The 21,656-nt window shown below is 41.5% G+C and overlaps 1 long non-coding RNA gene across 1 annotated transcript in view; it reads left to right on the top strand.

The window, feature by feature from the left end:
• Positions 1-2,409: 2,409 nt before the first annotated feature.
• Positions 2,410-21,656, top strand: part of LOC143684121 (uncharacterized) — a 36,527-nt gene continuing 17,280 nt past the window's right edge. The window contains exon 1 of the long non-coding RNA XR_013175853.1: positions 2,410-2,745. This is a non-coding gene — a long non-coding RNA (uncharacterized LOC143684121). The remainder of the gene's footprint in view (positions 2,746-21,656) is intronic.

The raw sequence follows: 21,656 nt of genomic DNA, 5'->3' as shown, positions 1-21,656 counted from the left end.
AAATTGTTTTTTGTCCAGGGGGTTCCGTAAGGGAGCAAGTTGCCTATTTGTAAACAGGTCCTTTGCTCACAAGTCCACAAAGTAAAGGGCTGGGTCATTAGTTTTGACATAAGGGCAACAGATAAGACAATGAATACCTGTTTTGGCAGAAGGAACAAGCGTGGGTGATTTTCTCCTAAGGAAGGAGAAGTTCAAACAAGTTCTTTCTCAAAAAGTCCATTTAGTGAGTCCAATCTTACAACCTAGGACATGTTTTCTTCTATGTGATTATACTGGTTAATCATTGTTTTATGAAGTACTAGTGTCCCCATTTCATAAATAGGCAAAGAGGAGAATGAGTGAGTAAATTCTTCTAAAATCAAGCAGTGTACAAAATGTAGAAAACAGGCAGCAGGGGAGAGACGGGGCCACCAGGGGAGAGGACTATGAAGGGAGGGTTGCTCAGGGTAGGCTGTCAGCCCACACGCCCTTGAGGAATCTTGTTATTTGGGGGATGGGGAGGGGACTCCAGAGTCCCTTGTGGCTCCAGGACCCTCCCCTGTGGATTGGCCCCACCTATGGAGGGACATGGTAGAAGCCTGGATTGCCAGGACCTGAAGCGGACAGCGAGTCAGGGTATGGTGAAGAGGCTCCTGGCTCCTAGTCCTTCTGTGGTTTGGTCCCCTCCTGAGCCTTTGAAGATGAGGCCAAGTCCACACCTGCCCTACATCACCCTCTCCTGGCTTTTACAGGTGGACTCAGGTCTCTGGCATCCTGGCTCCTTCCCTGATGCCTCCCCATTGACCTGGACACTGTTTATTCATTGCACCCCACTGGGTCCTGGGGCTTCTTGGTCAGCTATCACTCACCTGCTGCTCTTGTCCTGGTGTACAGGTCTACCTGTGACCCACTATACCACCATGAGTTCATGTAGTCTAGATGGGAATGGGAGCTTCCAGGCAGGGACAGCTACAGGTACCAGGGTCACCGGTCTTCATTATCCCAACTGGAGTTGTCAGCAGTCAGAAATAGCTTGGGTGTGGATTGTGGATGCCTGTGCCTGCTCTCCTCCTCACCATCTGTCAATGGACCTAGTGACTTATGCCCCCCTGAGCCAGAAGGAAGCATGCCCAGTCACAGATCTCTGGCTCACTTACAGCTTTCCACGACTTGTAGCTGGTCAGGGCATATTTCCTCTTCAGCAGCAAAGTGGACCCTATCCCCAATTAGAGGGCCTGGAAGGAGAACCTCCCATGTCATAGCCTCTAGGGAGAGGGTTCTGGGAACAACTGGGAGAGGAGAGGGCAGGGGCCCCAAAGTGTCAGGCCAATGGCCATCCTAGCTGGTTTCAAGCCCCACAGGCTGGGGCAAGCAGCCCAGGCCTCAGCCAGGCTGCAGGGAGGTGGGCTGAGTCACTAAGAGTCAGCAGTTACCCCACCATGGGAGGCCGTGATGCTGGGTAGACAGGGTGGAGAGGACATCCCTGAGGTCAAATCCTGCCTATACCCCATCACGTCACTTGCCCCAAGATTCTTCCAAAACTTGTAAATGTAGAATTACAAAGGACTTGTCTCTTTTGTGTCAATTTCTTTTGGAGATGTGATACCTTTTCCCCTCCTCCACTTTCCATGCCCTGGATGCAGAGGTCACTCATGAGAATGGCTTCTATATCGCTGTCTTTTAGTCTGCATGGCGTCTGGCCGGCCCTTCCAGAGCGCTGCAGGGATGTGGCAGGGCCCATGCTGAGCAGGTTCCTGCTTTGTTGTGTTCAGTGCATTATAGTCACCACCTGGAAATTCTTAACCGTGTTTTTGAACGTGTGCTTTGTCAGTGGTGTCTGAGTGATAATGGTGAGGGCACTCGAGCGTGGAGCCCCTGCCAGTGTGCAGGCCTGCCTCCTGCGAGCCTGTCTCCCTGGGCAGGTCTCCACTGCCTGCTTCCCGGTATCCTGGTGCCCCAGCCCCACCTGGTTGCCCTCGTGGGAGGTCAGGCCTGGGCTTGTTCAACCTGCAAGTTCTGTGTGTGAGGGGAGGGAATGGTGGGCTGGTGACACAGTTCCAATAACTTAGCCTGAGAGTGCAGCTGGTTAGATTTAGGAAAAGCAACTTGCTGACCCTCAGGCTCCTTCTGACCCAGAACAGGGGGGTAGGGTCGGTGAGAATAGCCAGGAACCCAAAGCATTTGAGCAAAACAGGATACACTGCTCAACCCACAGAGCATGGGCCAATCACAATTACCCATTTACAATCCTTAATTAGAAAGTCTAGACAGCCTATTGCAATAGTTTATTTACAATACTTAATTTGCATGTTCACTAACCAATCACAAGAATGTATAGACAATCAATCACTAGAATATATACACAGCCAATCACAGTTGCCCACTTGCACACCTTAATTTGAATGCTCACTAGCCAATCACAATCTAACAGCATTTCAAACTCCATCTTTCTCTCTCTCTCTTTAAAAAACCGTTGAAAACCGTTGGGCTAAACCACGTGCGCACTTCCGTGCCTGGGACGTGCCCCCCTCAGGATTCTTAATAGTGCACTTTCTTTGCTGTCAGTAATTCTTTCTGACTGGGTTGCACTTGCTTATCTCATTCTTGAATTCCTTCTCAACTGAGATATGGACACTGGAAAGGGACTTTGGTGACAAGGGAAGTCTGGCAGCTTCTGTCTTAGTGAGCCAGCCAGGAGCTTCCTCGCAGCGTTCGCGAACCCCCAGCCCTGCCTCTCTGACTGGAGAGAGATGAGCCTGCAAGCCGGTAAGTGTCCCCCCTGCCCCCCAAAATGTCACAGTGAACAAACTGGTCCACTTCATTATCGCCGCTCAAGCGCCGCGTTTCCCACCCGCGCCGATTGCGCGGCAGGTGTTCCGCAGCAGACCTGATGTGGGGCCTGCTGCACGGCCTCCGCCCAGCCTGAATCCTCGGGTCTCGGTCCCCGCTGGCTGCCAGCCTTGAAGACGCTGCAAGAGGGCCCGGGACTGGAGCCCTGGCTGGGCACACGGGGCACGGGAGCGGCACCCGGAGCCGCCGAGCTGCGCCGCACACGCCGAGAACAGCGGTGTAATCGCCTTCGCTGCCTCTGGGATTTAAACTCAGTCTCCCGTGCGGCCGCGGGCGGCGGTTGTGAAAGCGGCACCCCACTCCCGTCCCTTTTCGCTCCGCCCCTGTGCAGCACGCCCTGCAACGCGAACCCCGGCTGCAACCCACCGGACTCCGGGCTCGGTGGCGCGCGTCGGTAACCCCAGCTTTCCTGGCGGTGGATGGTGGGTGCTGGGCGTGTCGGGACTGCGGTGCTCTATGGAATGGGTGTCCTCACCGGGCATGGCACCAGCATGGGGTTCTCGGCGAAAGCCAGGGGCATCAGGTTGTGTAAGGGGGGGGGGCGTATCCGGCCCAGGCTGGACACCGAGCAGGTCAGACTCCCCGTGCTGGGCGGCAGGGACCACGCGGCCCGGGCCAAGAAGCCTGTCCCCCTCCGCCCCCGTGGCGGGAGCCGTGGACTCCAAGAGGAGGATCCGCCTGGACTGGGGGAAGCAGACCCCGGAGGCGGATGTGGCCACGCCGGCCCTGCTGTCTGGAGCCTGGTACCTGCTGTCGGGACCCCGCCCCGGCGGAGCTGAAGTAGAGTTAGCCTGGGATGGCCCCACTCGGGCCCCACGCTCCCCTTGGCGTTCTCACTCCTGGTTGCGGGGCTCCGCTGAGAGACCCGCCCGGCACCCCCGGTGAGGCCCGCTGGGCTCGGGTTTAGGAGTTGCAGGCGCAGCCCCTGCGGCTGGGCGCGATCTTCCTTCACAGCCGGCTCCTTCCGTGTTCTCGCCGTCTCCACCAACTGCCCTAAAATGGACTGTTTCCCCTGCACCTCGCGGTGCCGGCGGCGCCTCCAACTCCACGGCAGCCCGGTCCTGGTTCTCCCCCGCACTGCAGTGTTTAGTGACCCACACCCGGGGCTTTTCTCAGAGGTTTCCGGCTGGCCGCACTCCAGCTACCAGGACAGTAGTGGCGGCCGCGTTGCCGCATAGGCGCGGTCCTGCGGGTTCTCAACGCTGTCCTCGGCACCACGTGGCAGCACCAAGGCCTGCCGCCCTCCCTGACCCGGCCGTGCGGCCACACGCAGCGCGAGCCCTCCTTCTCGCCCGGAGTCCACCTCCTGCGAGAAGCCGCCGGCCGCGCGCTCCGCCCCCTGCTGCAGGCCAGAGCCTGACCCGCGCTTGCAGGCTGCCTGGGGATGGTTGAGGCCAGCGGAACCTGTGCCACAGCCTGCGGGGGGAGCGGCGGCCGCACGCGCTCCTGTGGCAGAAATGGTGCAGCATAAGGCGCGGGACCCCGCGGGCTGCACAGTGGACGGCTTAGCCACAAGGGCAGTGGCAGCTGTGGCGACTGCAATCCTGGCAGTGCTGTGTCCCAGCAAAATCCACAAAAAAAAAAAAAAAAAAAAAAAGCGCTGTGAGCAGGACTAGAACTGGGCACACGAGATAAATAATAAAATAGGGAATTTGCAATGAAATAGGTTTTTTGGTCGTTTCTTATGCAAAAGCTAAAATTGGTACCCTGGTTCACTTCTGTTCCAAAATTAAGACAAGAAAATGTACATATTATACTGATTTCAGAACTTTAGTGTGTCTCAATTAGCAAACTTATGTACTTTAATGCTTGAGATGGAAAATGAAAAATTTTTGGTTGAATGGCTTGGTGTATTTAAACTCAGGCAGACCAAGTGCTTCTCAGTAGTCACACATTCTGCAGTGAGTGGCAGAAACAAAGCCGTCTTTCCAAAGAAAAGTTAAGGATAGCACGTTTGATTTGTACAGAGTAAATCTTTTTTTTTTTTTATCAAACTCTTTGCCGTTTTTAAATTGTATCTGGAATAGTGTCAATTTATTTTCTCCTGTTTTCACAGGTGAAATAAAGATGTTGTGCAGAGAATCCCAAAAATGGTAATTATTTTGTTCAAAAATTATTTTGAGGTACTTTGTTGGTGCTATGCACAGTGTGTGTTCCAGACATACACTAGTAAACAGAATAGACAAGTTTTTGTCCTCTTGGAATTTTTAGTTATGCCGAGGACACAGATGATAAACAAGCAAAACATTACACATACAGTTTGATATCAAAGAGAGAGATGCAATTTTAGCAACTCCCCAAGGTGTGTCTCCCTCACCAAAGGTCCTTTCTGTACTGTGATAAGCTAGTATAGGTAAAATCTTTGAAAAGTCTTTGTGACGTCATTATATAGGAAAAACAAATTTCCTTTCAGTTTTAGTTTGTTTTTTATATGTTGACTTGGGTTTCAACTTTGACTATAATTTTGCAGCTGACAATAAACAAAAAGCCATTACTTGTGAGAATGTGAAGGATGCTCATTGTGGAGGTGTGAGGGACTAAGTAATACTTAGAGGAACTTCCAAGGGGAGGTGTGAGGGTGGAGACAGGAGGAATGGATGGGAGTTATTCCTCCCCCCTCTGCTCTTTGCATTGTTTCCTTAGATGATGAGAAAATAGGAACTTTGCTTTCATGTTGCAACTTTTAAGAGAACCAATGGAATTTTGTTTTTGGCATGGAATTTGAAAATGTGTGCAAGATAATTTATAAAAACTTAAACTGGATGTGAAATGGCCCCTTTTTTTCTTCTTTCCCTTCTTAATTCAGGGAGGTAGTAGGGCTCTGCGAAGAAGAAGGTACTGAAAATGCATGGCTCCAAAGGTCTGCATCAAGATAGGCTCATTGTAGTGGCCTTACCCCAGGGGCTGAGAGGAAAGTGGGTTGGAGTGCTAAAGGAGAGCCAGAGATGTCGGGAAGAGGCAGGGGCCCTGCTTACTGATACTGTCATGAAGTAGACAGCATCAGTTCAGAGGAAAATAGTGATCCTGGCCTTGTCAAGGTGCTTGTGCTCAAGCAGGGCATGGAGGAGCAGACCCAGTGTTTTAGAAGAACATCTAGAAGAACTCCAAGTTTGTATCTTAGGTGCCACCCAGGTGCCCAAAGTTCCTGGGAATTACCAGGTTATCCACACATAGCGCAGCGTCTTAGAATCTATAAATAACACTGAAAACTCAGGAAAAAATGTGACTACTATAAGAAAATTACAGTCCTGGCCCCAATTTTCTTGAAAGTATTCTCTAAAAGAGACCATACAGTATTTGTGCATTTGCTTCTGGTTTATTTTGCATAACATAATTTGCTCAAGGTTCATTCACTATCATTTCATGACTCATGACTTCATTACTTTCTGTAGCCACACGGTATTTCATCATATGTGTACACAGCAGTTTGCCTTTCTGCTTCTCAGTCACTGTACACTTCAGCCACCTCAATTCATTGGTCATCATGGATAATGTCCAAATTGAACAGTCCGTGTCTCACAGCATCTTCACTTATTGTCCAATCACCATCACTCTCAATTTTGACATTTTTTATTGCTCCAAAGAGAAGCATAACACACTCAACAAAGAGAAATTCTCAAACTTCCCTTAACTCTTATCCTTCCCCCTTAGTTATTTAACCCTAGCGTTGCTGTGGTACTGGTCTTCCTGTTACATATAGCCCATAGCGTGTGTGCCAGTTTAAGGCTATTATGTACCCCTAGAAAAGCCATGCCCCTTTTCTTGATTCAGTCCTAAGAGGGCAGCCATGTTTCTGTTAGTCCTGATTCAATATTGTGGAGTGGAAACTTTGATTGGATTGTTTCCATGGAGATGTGAGACACCCAGTTGTGGGTGTGAACTTTCGATTAGATGGAAATCTGTCTTCCCATTTAAGATGGCTCTTGATTAGTTTACTGGAATCCTTTAAAATGGGAAACATTTGGAGAAACCTAGATGTGGACATACATATAGGTGTTTAGAAATGCAGAAGCCCTTGGAGAAGCAGTTGATTCAGAGCCAGCAGAGATATAGATATTTGGAGATGTTGGGGTGCTGACAGAGGAAACAGTCATAGATACGGACATTTGGTGATGCAGAACCCAGCAGACATTGCCTTGTGCCTTCCCATTAGATGCTAAGTAAGTCAGAATCCAGTGTTTTGTCCTGGAGGAGATAAGTGAAGGCCCATAATCACTCACAGAAGAAAACACTAGCATCAGAATATGGAAGCAATGGAACCCGGAACAAGGACCTGCTTTTACCACCCATGTACATTCCCAGGCATTGGCCTTTCTTAAGTCAAGGTGTCTTTCTCTGGATGCCTTTTTGTTTGGACATTTTTATGGCTTTAGAATAATAAATTTGTAACTTAATAAATTCCCTTTTCAAAAGCTGTTTCATTCCTGGTTATTTATTCCAGCATCATTAACAGACCAAAAGAGCAGGTAACAGTGTTCCCCCATACCTATGTATTATTTACTCTTTGTACAAGATTCCTACCTTTGAAGTAGTTCAAGCAAATACTTATTTATATTTGTTGTGTTAATCATTGAGTTATATGGCTCTTTCAAACCTTCACCTTCAATATGACAATATTACTTATAAACCCACCAATGAGCTACTATCACTTCTATCCATTCTCATAATCAACTTCAACCTCATTAGGTAACTTCATCCATATCTGGATTCTGTGAAACACTAAGTTCCCTATATTTTACAGTACAAGACTCTGAGTTTGTCTTTACCAGGGTTATATTAGCAAAATTATGCAATATCTAAGGTCATCCGTGTTGTTTTATGCTTCAGGACATCATTTCATCTTAAATGCTGCGTGCGTAATATTCCAGAATATGTATAATAGCACTTTTTGTTCGTCCACTCATCTGTTGATGGCCACTTGCATTGTTTCTATCTTTTGGCAATTGTAAATAATGGTGTTGTGGATATGTGTGCAGATGTTTGTTCATGTCACTGCTTTTCAGCTTTTCTGGGTATATGACAAGTGGTGGTATTGCCAAGTCACAGAACAGCTTGATGGTTGGTGTTCTACAGTGGCTGTGCCCCATTATCCATTCCCACCAGCTGTGCATAAGTGTTCAACTTCTCCACATACTCTCCAACATTTGTAGTTTCCTGTTTATTAGCAGCCATTCTTACAGGTACGAGGTGATATCTCATTTTAGTCTTGATCTGAATTTCCCTTATACATAATGAAGATAAACATTTCTTCATGTGTTTTTTTAGCCATTTGCTCTTTGGATAATGTCCATTCATATTTTTGTTAATTTATAATTGGGTTGGTTTTTTTGTTGTTGAGTAGTATGACTTCTTTATATATACTGGATATAATATGTACCTTTATCTGATATGTGGTTTCCAAGTATTTTCTCCCGTTGTGTTGGCTGCCTTTTCACCTTTCTGACAGAAGTCCTTTGAGGCACAGAGCCATTTGATTTTGAAGGGTTCCCATTTATCTATTTTTTCTTCGATTGCTTGTGCTTTTGGTGTAAATTTTAAAAAGTGATCTCCTGTTACAAGACCTTGAAGATGTTTCCCCATATTTGCTTTGAGGAATTTCATGTTACTGGCTCTTACATTTACATGCTTCACCACTTTGAGTTAGTTTTTGAGTAGGGTGTAAGGTAGGGGTTCTGCTTTATTCTTTTCGCTATTGATATCCAGGTCTTCCTACACAATTATTGAAAAGACTTTTCTGTCGCATTTCAGTGGATTTAGGCCTTTTTTAAATATAAATCACCATAGATTTGGTGGTATATTTCTGCATTCTCAATTTGATTCCATTTATTAATGTGTCTATGTTTGTGCCAGTATCATTTTGGATTTATAATAAGATTTAAAGTAAGAAAGATTAATTCTTCCCTAGTTGCTATTCATCATTAGGATATTTTTTGGCTTTTTTGAGATAACTTTCCCTACCAAATAAATTCTGAACATTTTTTTTATTGTTAAATATAACATATATACAAAGAAAAGAGAGAAATAACATATATACAAATAAAAGAGAGAAAAAGCAATTACTTTGGAAGTACACTTAGTTACAGAACAGATTTCAGAGTTTATTATGTGTTATCAATACACTATTTCAGATTTTTTCTTCTTGCTGCTCAACACACTGGAGACTAGAAAGTTTGTGTGTGTGTGTGAAAAATAACATGTATACAAAAAAGCAATACAATTCAGGGCACATTGCAGCAATTAATTGTAGAACAAATTCAGTGTTTGGTATGGATTACAATTCCACAGAAACTTTAGGTTTCTACTTGTAGTTGCTCTATGATATTGGAGACTAAAAGAAATATCAATATAATATTTCAGCAGTCATACTCATTTCTTGAACCCTATCTTCACTGTCCTCCACCTTCAACTTTGATCTTTCTCCCATTATTTAGGAATATCTAGGATATGGCCATTCTAAAATTTCATGTTGGAAGGGGATGTTGATAATATGGGGTAGGGAGATAGAACTAGTTGATGTTCTGGAGAGGCTGGCCCCTCTGCATTTCAAGACTTATCTGATCCCTAGAACCCATCTGGGGGTTGTATGTTTCTAGAAAGTTATCTGAACATATAGAACCTTTGTAGAATGTTATATAAACTCTAAGTGCAATTTAGGATTGGTGGGAATGGTTTGGGTTGGGGTTTGGCTAGCTATGGTAGGTAGCAGTGTCTACCTGAAGCTTGCATGAGAGTGACTTCCAGAGTAGCCTTCTGACTCTATTTAAGCTCTCTCAACCACTGACACATATTTGTAACACTTCTAATGACTTTTGGTCATTAGAATGGCATTGTTGATCCCATGATGCCAGGGCCAGACTCATCCCTGGGAGTCATATCTTATGCTGCCAGGGATAATCTTACCCCTGGATGTCATGTCCCACATACAGTGGGGAGGGCAATGATTTGACTCTCAGAGTTGGGCTTAGAAAGAGAGGCCACGTAACAAAAGAGGTCCTTCAGAAGTATCTCTTAGGCATATCTATAGATAGGCTAAGCTTCACTGCCACATACTTAAACTTCATAAGAGCAGGTTTCAAGATCAAGGGCTTGACCCATTGATTTCTTAATTTAATGACTAGCTTTATCAAGTCCTCAAAGTGGGCTTTTGGAATATTGGTTGATATTGCATTGACTATGTAGATCAGTTTGTGAAGATTGTTACACAATCTTTAGTTTGTCAGTTTTTCTGTTTAATGACATGTTATCTTCCCATCCATGATCAGGGGAGATATGTTTTCACCTGTTTAGATCTTTGATTTCTTTGAGCAATGTTTTGTATTTTTCTGTGTGCAAGTCCTTTAAATCCCTGAACACATTTGTTCCTAGACACTTAATTCTGTTAGTTGCTATTTTGAATGGAACTTCTTGTCTCTTTAATTAGTGTACAGAAACCTTACTTATTTTTGCATTCCAATCTTGTATCCTGCCACTTTGCTGAATTTGTTTGTCATCTCATCTAGCTTTGCCATATGTTTCTCAGGATTTTCCAAGTATAAGACCATGTTTTCTACAAATAATGTAAGTTTTACTTCCTCTCTGATTTGGAAATGGAAACATTTATTTCCTTTTCTTGCCTGATTGCTCTAGCTAAAAGTTCTAGCACAATGTTGAGCAATGGTTACAATGGGAATTTTCTCATTCCTGGTCATAGGGGTTAAGATTTCAGTCTCTTACCTTTAAGTATGGTGCTGGCTGTCGGTTTTTCACATATGTCCTTTATCACACTAAGGCAGTTTACTTCAATTCATATTGTTTGGTGTTTTGAAGTTTTTGTCAGAAAAGGATGCTGAATTTTGATTAATGCTTTCTCAGCATCAATTGAGATGATCATGTGATTTTTACATTTTAATTTGTTAATGTGTTGTATGAAATGGATTGATTCTCTTCTGTTGAATGGACCACCCTTGCATGCCTCGTATGAAGCCCACTTCATAGTGGTGTCTAATTCTTTTAATATGTCATTGGATTTGATTTGTAATATTTTGTTGAGACTTCTTACATCTATATTCATTAGGGAAATTCATCTGTAGTTTTCCTTTCTGGTAGGGTTGTTACCTGGTTTTGGTATTAGAGTGATTTTAGCTTTGTAAAATGACTTATGAAGTGTTCTTTTTTTCCTTAATTATTTGGGAATAGTTTGAGTAGGATTGGTGTTAATTCTTTTTGGAATTTTTGATAAAAATTTGGTATGTTTGAATAAAAGTTTATTTAATTATCAAGTTTATTTAATAATAATAAATCATTGGATTTCTTCAATTATTGAATAAAAATTTGGAATGTTTGAAAAAAATTTGGAATGTTTGTTAAAATTTCCCTGTGAAGCCATCTGGCTGTGGTATTTTCTTTGTTGAAGTTTTGTTTTGTCTTTTTTTGCATGGGCAGGCATTGGTAATCAATCCCAGCTCTCTGGCATGGCAGGCAAGAATTCTGCCATTAGCCATCATCACACTGCCTTGTGGGAAGAGTTTTGATGACAGATTGAATCTCTTATGATTGGCTTGTTGAAACCTGCTGTTTCCTCTCAAGTCAGTGTAGGTTGATCATGTGTTCCTAGAATTTGTCCATCTCACTTAAGTCATCTCATTTCTTGGCATATAGTTCATAGTTTCCTCTTAAAAACTATTTTATTTCTTCAGAGAATGTGGTAATGATCTGCTTCTTGTTTAATTTTTTTATTTGCATCCTCTCTCTCTTTTCATTGTCAGCTTAGCTAGGGGTGCATCAGTTTTATGATTTTCTCAAAGAACTGACTTTTAGCTTTATTGATCTTTTCAATTTTTTTTTTGCCTGTGTTCTCCAATTGATTCATTTCTGCTTAAGTTTTTTTCTTTCTTCCATTTGCCTACAGTTTAGCTTGCTGTTCTGTCTCTAGTTCTTCCACGTGAGCAGTTGAGTCCTCCATTTTTTCTTTCTTATTTTTACAAGTAGACATTCCAGAGCAATGAATTTCCCTCTCAGCACTGCCTCTGATGCATCCCATGAGTCCTGATATCTTACATACTCAGGTTCATCTTTCCCACAATTGTTACCAGTTTGTCTTGCAATTTCTTCTTTGACCTATGGATTATTTAAGAGCATTATTTAATCTCCAAATATTTGTGAAAGTTCTGGTTCATTGCTGGTTATTGATTTCCAGCTTCATTCCATCATAGTCAGAGTAGGTACTTTAAATAATGTCAATCTTTTATAATTTATTAAGAACTGTTTTGTGTCAAAGCATATGATCTGTTCTATAGAAGGTTCCAAGAGCAGTAGAGAAGGATGTACAGACTGGTATTTGGGGTGTAACAACCTTTATATGTCTGTTAGGATTAATTCATTTATCACATTGTTTAGGTTTTCTGTTTCCTTGCTGGTCCTCTAAGTGTTCTATCTATAGAGGAAAGTGGTGTATTGAAGTCTTCCACTATTATTGTTGAAATGTCTGTTGCTCACTTCAGTTTTGCCAGTGTTGACCTCACGTTCTTAGGAGACACTTTATTAAGGACATAAACATTAGTGATTGGTAATTCTTCCTGGTGAATTGTCCCTTTTATTAATATGTATTGTCCTTGCTTGTCTCTTATGAAACATGTACATTTAAAGTCTATTTTGTCTGATATTAGTATAATTACTCCTGCTTTCTTCTTTTTTCACATTTTTTTATTGTGAAATATAGCATATGTACAAAAAAGCAATACATTTCCAAGTACATTTTAACTAGTAGTTATAGAACAGACTTTAAAGTTTGGTATGGGTTACAGTTCTATGATTTTTCATTTTTTCTTCAAGTGATTTCAAGTCACTGGAAATTTCAACATAATGATTCAGCAGTCATACTTATTTGTTAAATCCTACCTTCTCTGTTATACTCTTCCTTTTTTGTGTGAGAACTTATATACAAAAGAGCAATAAATTTCAAAGTACATCAAGGCAATTAGTTGTAGAACAGATTTCAGAGTTTGGTATGGGTTTCAGCTTCACAATTTTAGGTTTTTTCCTTCTAGCTGTTCTAAGATACTGCAGACTAAAAGAAATAGCAATATAATGATTCAGCAATTGTACTTGTTTGTCAAATCCTACCTTCTCTGTATAACTCCACCATCACCTTTGATCTTTCTACCACTCTTTAAGGGAATTTGGGCTTTTCCCATTCTAAATGTTTGATGTTGGGAGGGGCTGTTGATAATATGGGATGGGGATGAACTAGTTGATATCCTGGGGAGGCTGGCCCCCCTCTGCATTTCAGGGCTTAACTGGTCCAGGGACCCATTTGGACCTTTTAGATTTCTGGAAAGTTACCCTAGGGCATGGAACCTTTGTAGAATCTTATATAAAGCCCTGAGTGTTCTTTAGGATTGGTAGGAATGATTTTGGTTGGGGTTTAACAAGTTATCTTAGGTAGCAGTGTCTAGCAGAAACTTGCCTAAGAATGTCCTTCTGAGTGTTTTCTTAATACTATTTGAACTCTCTCAGCCACTGATACCTTACTTGATAGACTTCTTTTCCCTGTTTCAGCCAGGATAGACGTTGTTCATCCCCACAGGAAGTGACTCATCTCTGGGAGTCACTTCCACACTGGCAGGTAGACTTCACCCCTGATGTCATGTCCCAGAGAGTCAGGAGGGCAGTGACTTCACTTGCAGTGTTGGCCTTAAAGCGAGCCCACATTTGAGCAACAAAAGAGGTCCTCCTGAAGTAACTGCCAGGCATTCTTAGAGATAAGCTAAGCCTCTCTGCTACCTACATAAGCATCACAGGAACAAACCTCAAGACCAAGGTCTTGGCCTATTGCTTTAGGTGTCCCTAATGTTTGAAACAGTATCAGGGGCTTCTCCTGTGGTAAACTTTTTTTTTAATTGAAAAATCTTCAAACACATATATTATACATGCATGGTGTAGAGTCAGTGGTTCACAATAATCATCACATAGTTGTGAATTCATAATCATGATCTTTCTTTTTAGAACATTTGCATCACTCCAGAACGACAAAGAAAAAAAACTCATATATACTATAAACCTTAACCCTTCCTCTCATTGACCACTAATGTTTCCATATACCAAATTATCTTGCCCTTTGCCCTCCTTATTATTTATTTATTCTTTATCCATATTTTTTAGTCCTTTGCCCATATCCTAGAAATAAGGAGCACCTGGCACACAGTTTTCACAGTCACAAAGTCGTACTGTAAATGTTATACCTTTATACACTTGTCTTGCAGTATGTAGGCTAATGGAACAGAACTCAACAGTTTTAGGTACTTCCCTCTAATCACTCCATCACAGCATAAACTAAGAAGAGGGATATCTATGTAACACCCACAAATATCCTCCAGGATAACCTCTCAAATGTTTGAAAGTACTCAGCTACTAAAAGTTTGTGTCTCGTTTCTGTTTTTCCCCTTTTGGTCAGGAAGTCTTTCTCAATTTCTTGATGCCGGGCTTAACCCAGGCTTTCTGTTTTAAATTGCCAGGGGGATTTAAATGCCTGAGACTCATATCCCACATGGAAGGGAGGGCAGTGAGTTCACCTGCTAAGTTGGCTTAGAGACCGAGGCCACATCTGAGCAAGAAGAGGTACTCTGGGGGCAACTCTTAGGTCTAATTTTAAGTAGGCTTAGTCTATCCTTTGCAGGAAGAAGTTTCATTCAGGTGACCCCCAAGATTGAGGATGCAGTTTATTGATTTGGTTGTCCCCACTGCTTGCAAGAGTATCAGAAGTTCTCCAAATGGAGAAGTTGGATATTTCCTCCTTTCTCCCCATTACCCCAAGGAGACTTTGCAAGTACGTCTTTATTCACTACCCAAATTAGTCTTAGATTAATCAGGGCATCAAAGTAGCCTGGACAAACCAACAAAATCTCATGCACTATTCAAGATTGCATGTACTTTAGGGTGTTCAACTAAACTGACCATACAAATTAAGTTAGGGCATGCACTACCCAAAATATAAATTTTGCACCAAATAAATATCTCTCCCTTTAGTTTCACCCAGAAGTTGAAGTTTTAAAATATGGATGATGTCATCCTTTACCCAATCTTATTAATATACCTTAGTCTTATCCAGATCAGCTTCATTCATATCTCTACTTGTTGTCTGATTACTTTTTCAACTTTTTAAACAGTTTCTGTATGGTTTACTGCTCACTTTCATAGCTTCAGAGCCTTAACTATGAGTCTCAGGTGTCATGTAAATACCTGAAGTTTCTGGGAAAGAATATATTATATATAAACAGCTCAGTATTTCAGAATTTAAAATTAACAGTTATACCCCATGAATGTACATGACTAATGTAAGAGCTTATAATCTAGGACCATTTACAATAAGCCCCAACCTGATAACCCATGCTCTAGACTTTAGTTCACTGAATTTTTATGTTGTAGTTAGTCCATATGATTGGAGCATGATGGTATTTGTCTTTTTGTTCCTGACATTTCATTCAACATCCAGCCCTTTAAGTTCATTCACCTAGTTGCATGCAAGTTTGAGATTTCAGTTTATGTTGTAAAGTTGATACTCTAACAATGAGATTCTGAGTTAGATTTTCAGAGATCTCAAATATGCAGCTATAGGAAATAAGATTTTCCTTCACAGGGTGGGACACGGTGGCTCAGCAGGCAAGAATGCTTGCCTGCCATGCCAGAGGACATGGGTTCGATTCCAGGTGCCTGCCCATGTAAAAAATATATATATATATTTTCATTCAGGGCACTCATAGAAATGTTTACATCTGTCTTACAGTACATATGCTTCTCATTTGAAGTCTTCACCTCATCCCTTTCCCTCATCAATGTAGATAGCATATCTAACAACAAGCAACCAACATCTCTATACCTCCTGTTTCCACTAAACTCCATAAAGTGTCAAAAATATTGTCCCCCAGAGCCTGGCATTAGAAGACTCCAACTCACCCCATGCATTGGCAGTGTCATTCTGATTATGGGAAACAGAGTTCTTAGTGTTTTTGAGTACAATCAGAGTAGAAAACCAATCATAAAAACTCACTTTGAAGATTCTGTTTCTTAAGAACCTCTCCTGGTACCAGGCTGTATTAGCTAGGGTTCACTAGAGAAACAGAATCAGCAGGAGATCTCTGTAGCTATCACATTTTAAAAATCATCTCATGTAACCATGGGAATGTAGAGTACAAGGTCTGTAGAGCAAGCCACAGGCCTCCATAAATGCTAAGGAGGGGTCCTCAATAAACTCATAGGAGAGGCTGGCTGGACAACTGTGGAAATGGAAGAGTCCAAAATCTGCAGGGCAAGCTGTGACGCTGATGACTTCAATAAAGCGTTTGGATAAACTCCATGGGAGAGGCTGGCTGGCTGAAGCAGGAAGAGTGACTGTCTCTTCAGAATCCTCCTTAAAAGCCTTCTGGTGTTTAGATTAAACATCACTCAGTGCAGAAGACTCTACCCTTAACTGATTACAAATGAAATCAGCTCTTGATGCAGCCAATGTGATCATGGTTCAAGTCTATGAAATGTCCTCATAGCAACATACAGGGCAGCTGTTGCCCAACCAGACATCAGTGCACCACCATGTGGCCAATTTGGCACATGAACCTTAACATTATACCTGTTGATCTATATTCTAGATTCCAATTCTGAGTTTGCGCATTCTAATTGTTTCAAAACAATGAAATTATACAATATTTGTTCTTTTGTATATAGAGTATTTTTCTAAACATGGTGTATTAGTTAGGTTTCTCTAGAGAAACAGAATCAACAGGGAACACTTGCAAATATAAAATTTATGAAAGTGTCTCACGTGACCGTAGAAACACAGAGTCCAAAATCCACAGGGCAGGCTCCAAAGCCGATGACTCCAATGGATGGCCTGGATGAACTCCACAGGAGAGGCTCACCAGCCAAAGCAGGAATGCAACCTGTCTCCTCTGAGTCCTCCTTAAAAGGCTTCCCATGATTGCATTTAGCATCACTAATTGCAGAAGACACTCCCCTTTGGCTGATTACAAATGGAATCAGCTGTGGATGTAGCTAACGTGATCATGACCTAATCCTATGAAATGTCCTCATTGCAACAGACAGGCCAGCGCTTGCCCAATCAGATGGACAGGTACCACAACTTGGCCAAGTTGACACCTGTCCCTAACCATGACACATGGTTTCTTTTCAGGTATCATCTATGTCATCACATGCATCAGGAGTGCATTTCTTTGCATGGCTGAATAATTATCCATTGTATGTATATACCTCCTTTATCCATTCATCTCTTGATGGATACTTGGGTTGCTTTCATTTTTTGGCAATTATGAATAATGCCCTATGAACATTGTGCAAATGTCTGTCTGAGTGCAGTTTTTGATTCTTTTGAGTATTTACCTATTTGTGGGAAGACTGGATTATATAGTAGTACCAAATTTAGCTTCCTGAGAACCACCAAAGTTTTCTTCTTAAGCAGCTGCCCCACTTTACATTGCCATCAGCAATGAATGAGAGTTCTTGTTTCTCTGCATCTTCTCCAATCCTTGTTATTTTCCTTTTTTTAAATAGAAACACTGTAATGTTTAAGAAATGGTATCGCATTGTGGATTTCATTGACATTATCCTGATGGCTGTTTGTGCCTAGCATCTTCAGGTGCTTTCTGGTGATTTGTATGTATTCTGTAGAGACATGCATGTTCAAGTCTTTTGACCATTTTTAATTGGGCTAATTGTCCTTTAGTTGTTAAGTTGGAGGATTAGAAAGAATTTTCACCAGGAGGAATAGACATCCTCAATTTGGTAAATTAACATTAACCTGAAAGCAATTGTTTAATCTCACAGCAGAAGGAAGGCCAGTTTATTGAGAATATGGAATTTTTCTGGATTTATAATCCATAAGTAATGATCAAAAGGACTGCTTCATCTTAACACCACAGGATTTGATTTTTTTGGAAATTAATTTAGCATAGCAGAAAGGAAATAAAAAAAGCATAAATTGATAAATGTACAGTGACAAATTAGCGGAGTAGCCTGAAAGAATAGTAGAGTCTCAAATAAACCAGTGAGGAGGGGAAAGGGAAACCTTAGCTTGAAGTTCAGAGAAGGGATCTCTGAGAAAGTTGTCAAGCAATATGAGAATGTAGGTAAAAGAGCAATGGTGAAAATGTGTTTGCGGAGATGATGTAAAGAACGGCATTGACAGTAGCGTTAATGCAGAGATGACGTCAGTGCTCCTCTGTGTGGGTGAGATCCTGAGAGGGGGTGTGTTTGAGGACCTGTTAACTTCTATTGGAGACTTGAGGAATATTGTCGTTTATTGTGTGGGGAAGATTAAATCAGTCTGAGGTACATTTTAGTGTATATGTCTGTTACACACAAAGTCAGGATTTAAAGATTAGAAACATAATCCAGACAATACTTTTGGACACAGCGTATGAGAAGTTTGGCAAAAATTGAAGCAAGTAAAGAAATGCATAATATTTCTAAGGCAATGTGTAGGAAATGGGGAGAAGAGGGACTAGCATTTTTTTTTAAATGTGTACCGATAGTAATACTTAAAGGATCTTTGTGAGGACTCTTTGCAAGAGTGAGTCGAGCAATTTGAAAACAATCAAGAATGTCAGAGAACAGAAAATCCTAAGAGAAAGTTCCTCCAAAGAAGTTATTTTCCAATTATAGCTCGATTCCAAGTAAAAGGCTGACACGATCATTAGATTTAATTTTCAGGAGCTCTTTGGTGAATTAGTCATATTTATTTATGAAGAGATTATGGGTAAGCTTAGAAATTCAAAGAATGATGTGATACGATATAGTTCTCAGATCCCAAATGGTCATTTCTCACATTTATATCTATCTTATCATCATTACACTTTTCAATTTATTTTAATCTTAGGACATGAGAATAATAAGAGATATGCTAAGAGATCTCCACTGTCTCCAGATGTACTCTTCCTTATGTCTATTGTGTAGTAGACGTCCAGTTTTACCTTGGATGTCAGGATCAATCACCCAGCTGGATTGTAACTCCTTTCTTTGCCTGTTGACTCAGAAACACAAGGGAAAAAAAAGTGGCTGAGTGCAGTTTTAACTCCCAGTTAAGCAGAAATCATTACTGTGTTTTGTGGTGAAAGCACCCCACCCTCTAGACCAGAAGAGGATACAATCATAGGAATAGAAAGCAAACATTTTTCTAGTGGATCGTTAATAAGTGGTGCCCTAACCATTGCCATCCTTGGTTTCCTGGACCCATGACTCCTGGCTATGGGAGAAACAGCACAATTGATTAGATGCCAACTTAGAATCATATACAACCTCTAAATCCAAAAATGGCAAAATAGGTATTGTGGCCCATTTTTTAGTTGTAGGAGCCAGGTCTAGCACCTTGTCTTTTTACCTTAGAAGGGATATCTCAATTTATCCCCACACCACTGGATATCTGACAATTACACAAATGGAGAAGGCCCCTGAAATAATTTATATTTATGTCCCACTCTCTGATAGGCCAATAAATTTCTCACCAATAAGTCCAGATTAATTGCTACTTTTTGCTTATTAGATCCATTTAGCATATCAATGCAATGAAAAATGTATAATGACCCAGGGAAGGGAATGTCAATTGAGGTCTCTGAGGACTAGATTATTATATAGGGCTGGAGACTTGAGGCACCCTCAGTTAGGATGGCAAAGATTTACCGCTGGTCTTGACTGATGAAAACAAAGTTTCTGTTGGTCATGAACAGGAATCAAGATAAAAAGCAATTGATGATCAGTAGCTGCCTAACAGTTAACAGTTACCAAAGGAGGTATTCACTTACTCTATCAATGATACTTCTTTATACCAGCTGAACCTAGAATCATTACCTGGTTAAGTTTACAGTAATTCACTGTCATCCTGTATATTTCAATTCTCTGTGCAGGCCAAATAGAGTTGAAGGAGGATATGGTGGGAATCCCAAGAACTCTTTCAACTCCTTGATGGTAGTACTCATCTTTGCAGTCTATTTTAAAGGTAGAGACAGTATTGGAGGTTTTCATCTCCCTTTCCTACAAAACTAACCCTCACTCCACCTGTTAAGGATACAAGATGGGAATTCTTCCTGTTGATGAATGTCTGTTCCAACTATGCATTCTGAAACAGGCAAAATGACCACAGGATGGGCTAAGGGACCCACTGGACCTACTCTGAGTCAGATCAGAGCCACAATGTCATTGATCCCTTACTTCCATAACACCCTATCCTGAATGCTGGATGACAGTGATGATCTACGATTATTAGTTTTAGATCAGAGCTAGTTTAAAGAACTAAATTTACCATTCTTTATTAAAAATAAGAAAACAGCACTACCATACCCATAAACTATGTTCTCCTTACAAAGGAAACCATTTTCAGAGTCTGACATTTCTCTTTTCTGGGCTCAGTACCTCCATTTCAACTCCATCTGTTGTCTGGCCCACTCCTGCCTAAGCCCTGGGTGCTCTACATTTTGTCTTTTCAGAGATGAAGACTTCATTTTCCTTAATACCGTGTGGTCAAATTTTGAGCATAGGCCCACAATGGTGCTTGTTGAGATTCTGAGAAAAGGCACTAAGCCCCAGGACAATCTCTGCTTTCGTATTTATTAGGGGAAACTTACTTACAAGGAGCTGCAGCTACCCCTCAACATCTTTTCTATGCAGTCCATATTCACACAGCTGCTTCCACAAACCCTGCATATGGACACCTAATGTGCCAAAACCAAACGCTAGACTCCTCCTTGAACTTGTCCCCCCTCATTTTTTTCCCTTCCCATGTATCTGGACAGGTGTTCAGGACAGAATTTGCTGTGCTTCTTGATTTCTGTCTTTTTCTTCAACTCATCTCCATTCCACCAACAAATCCTATGCCTCGTCTTCCACGCACATGCACAGCTGACCCCTTCTTATTTCTTGCCTGGTCAGAGCTGCTGTAGTCTTTGACATTATGACTGTGTTGGCCTCTTAACCCGTCTCATTCTCCCCCTTCACCTCTGCAAGTTTAAGTGCCAGAAAGAGATGTATTTTTATCTTCGTGTGTATGATAACACATATATGCAATATAAAATTTTCCATTTTCACCCCTTTCAAACATACAATAAGGAGTTCTTGAATAATTGACAATGACCTTGACCACTATCTATGGCAAAAACATTTCCATCATTCCAAACAGAAACTCTGTACCCATTAAACATTAACTCCACATCCTCACTACACTCAGTGCTGGTAACCTGTAATTTATTTTCTGTTTCTGCAAATTTTCATATTCTTGCTATTTCATACAAGTGGAATCTTAAAATATCAGTCTATTGTGTTTACTTTATTTCACTCAACATGTCTTCAAGGTTCATCCAAATGCATAAATCTATATGAATATACCTGAACTATTTTCAGTTTTACCACTGAATATTATTGCACTGTATGTTTGTATGTATCCACTTATCTTGATGGACTCAAGCTATTTCTACCTGTAGGCTATTGTGAATAATGCTGCCTTGGGTAATTGTACACAAATGCCTTTTTGAGTCCCTAATTTTGGTTTTGTGTAGTTTGCTATTGTTTGCAGTGTCCTGTATAGAAAAGATTAAATAAAATTTATTATTCATAATGATAAAATACTCTATTAGCTTTGCTGATAATTTTTCTGCTTATTCTATCCACTGCTGAGACAGTTGCACAAAAATCCATAATCCTGATTTGAGTTTGTTTCTTACATATTGTCATTCTTTTACTATTTCAAAAACCATAACTATTAGGTGCTTTCAAGTTTTAAATTTCTAAAATTTCCTGGAAATTTAAACTATGTTATGATTATAATAGGACTCAATTTCTAGACATTTCCTTAA

This window comes from Tamandua tetradactyla, chromosome 5 (genome assembly GCF_023851605.1).
Source record: "Tamandua tetradactyla isolate mTamTet1 chromosome 5, mTamTet1.pri, whole genome shotgun sequence".
Taxonomy (NCBI): domain Eukaryota; kingdom Metazoa; phylum Chordata; class Mammalia; order Pilosa; family Myrmecophagidae; genus Tamandua; species Tamandua tetradactyla.
The sequence above is the reverse complement of the archived record's forward strand: the minus strand, read 5'-3'. Positions and strand labels throughout refer to the sequence as shown.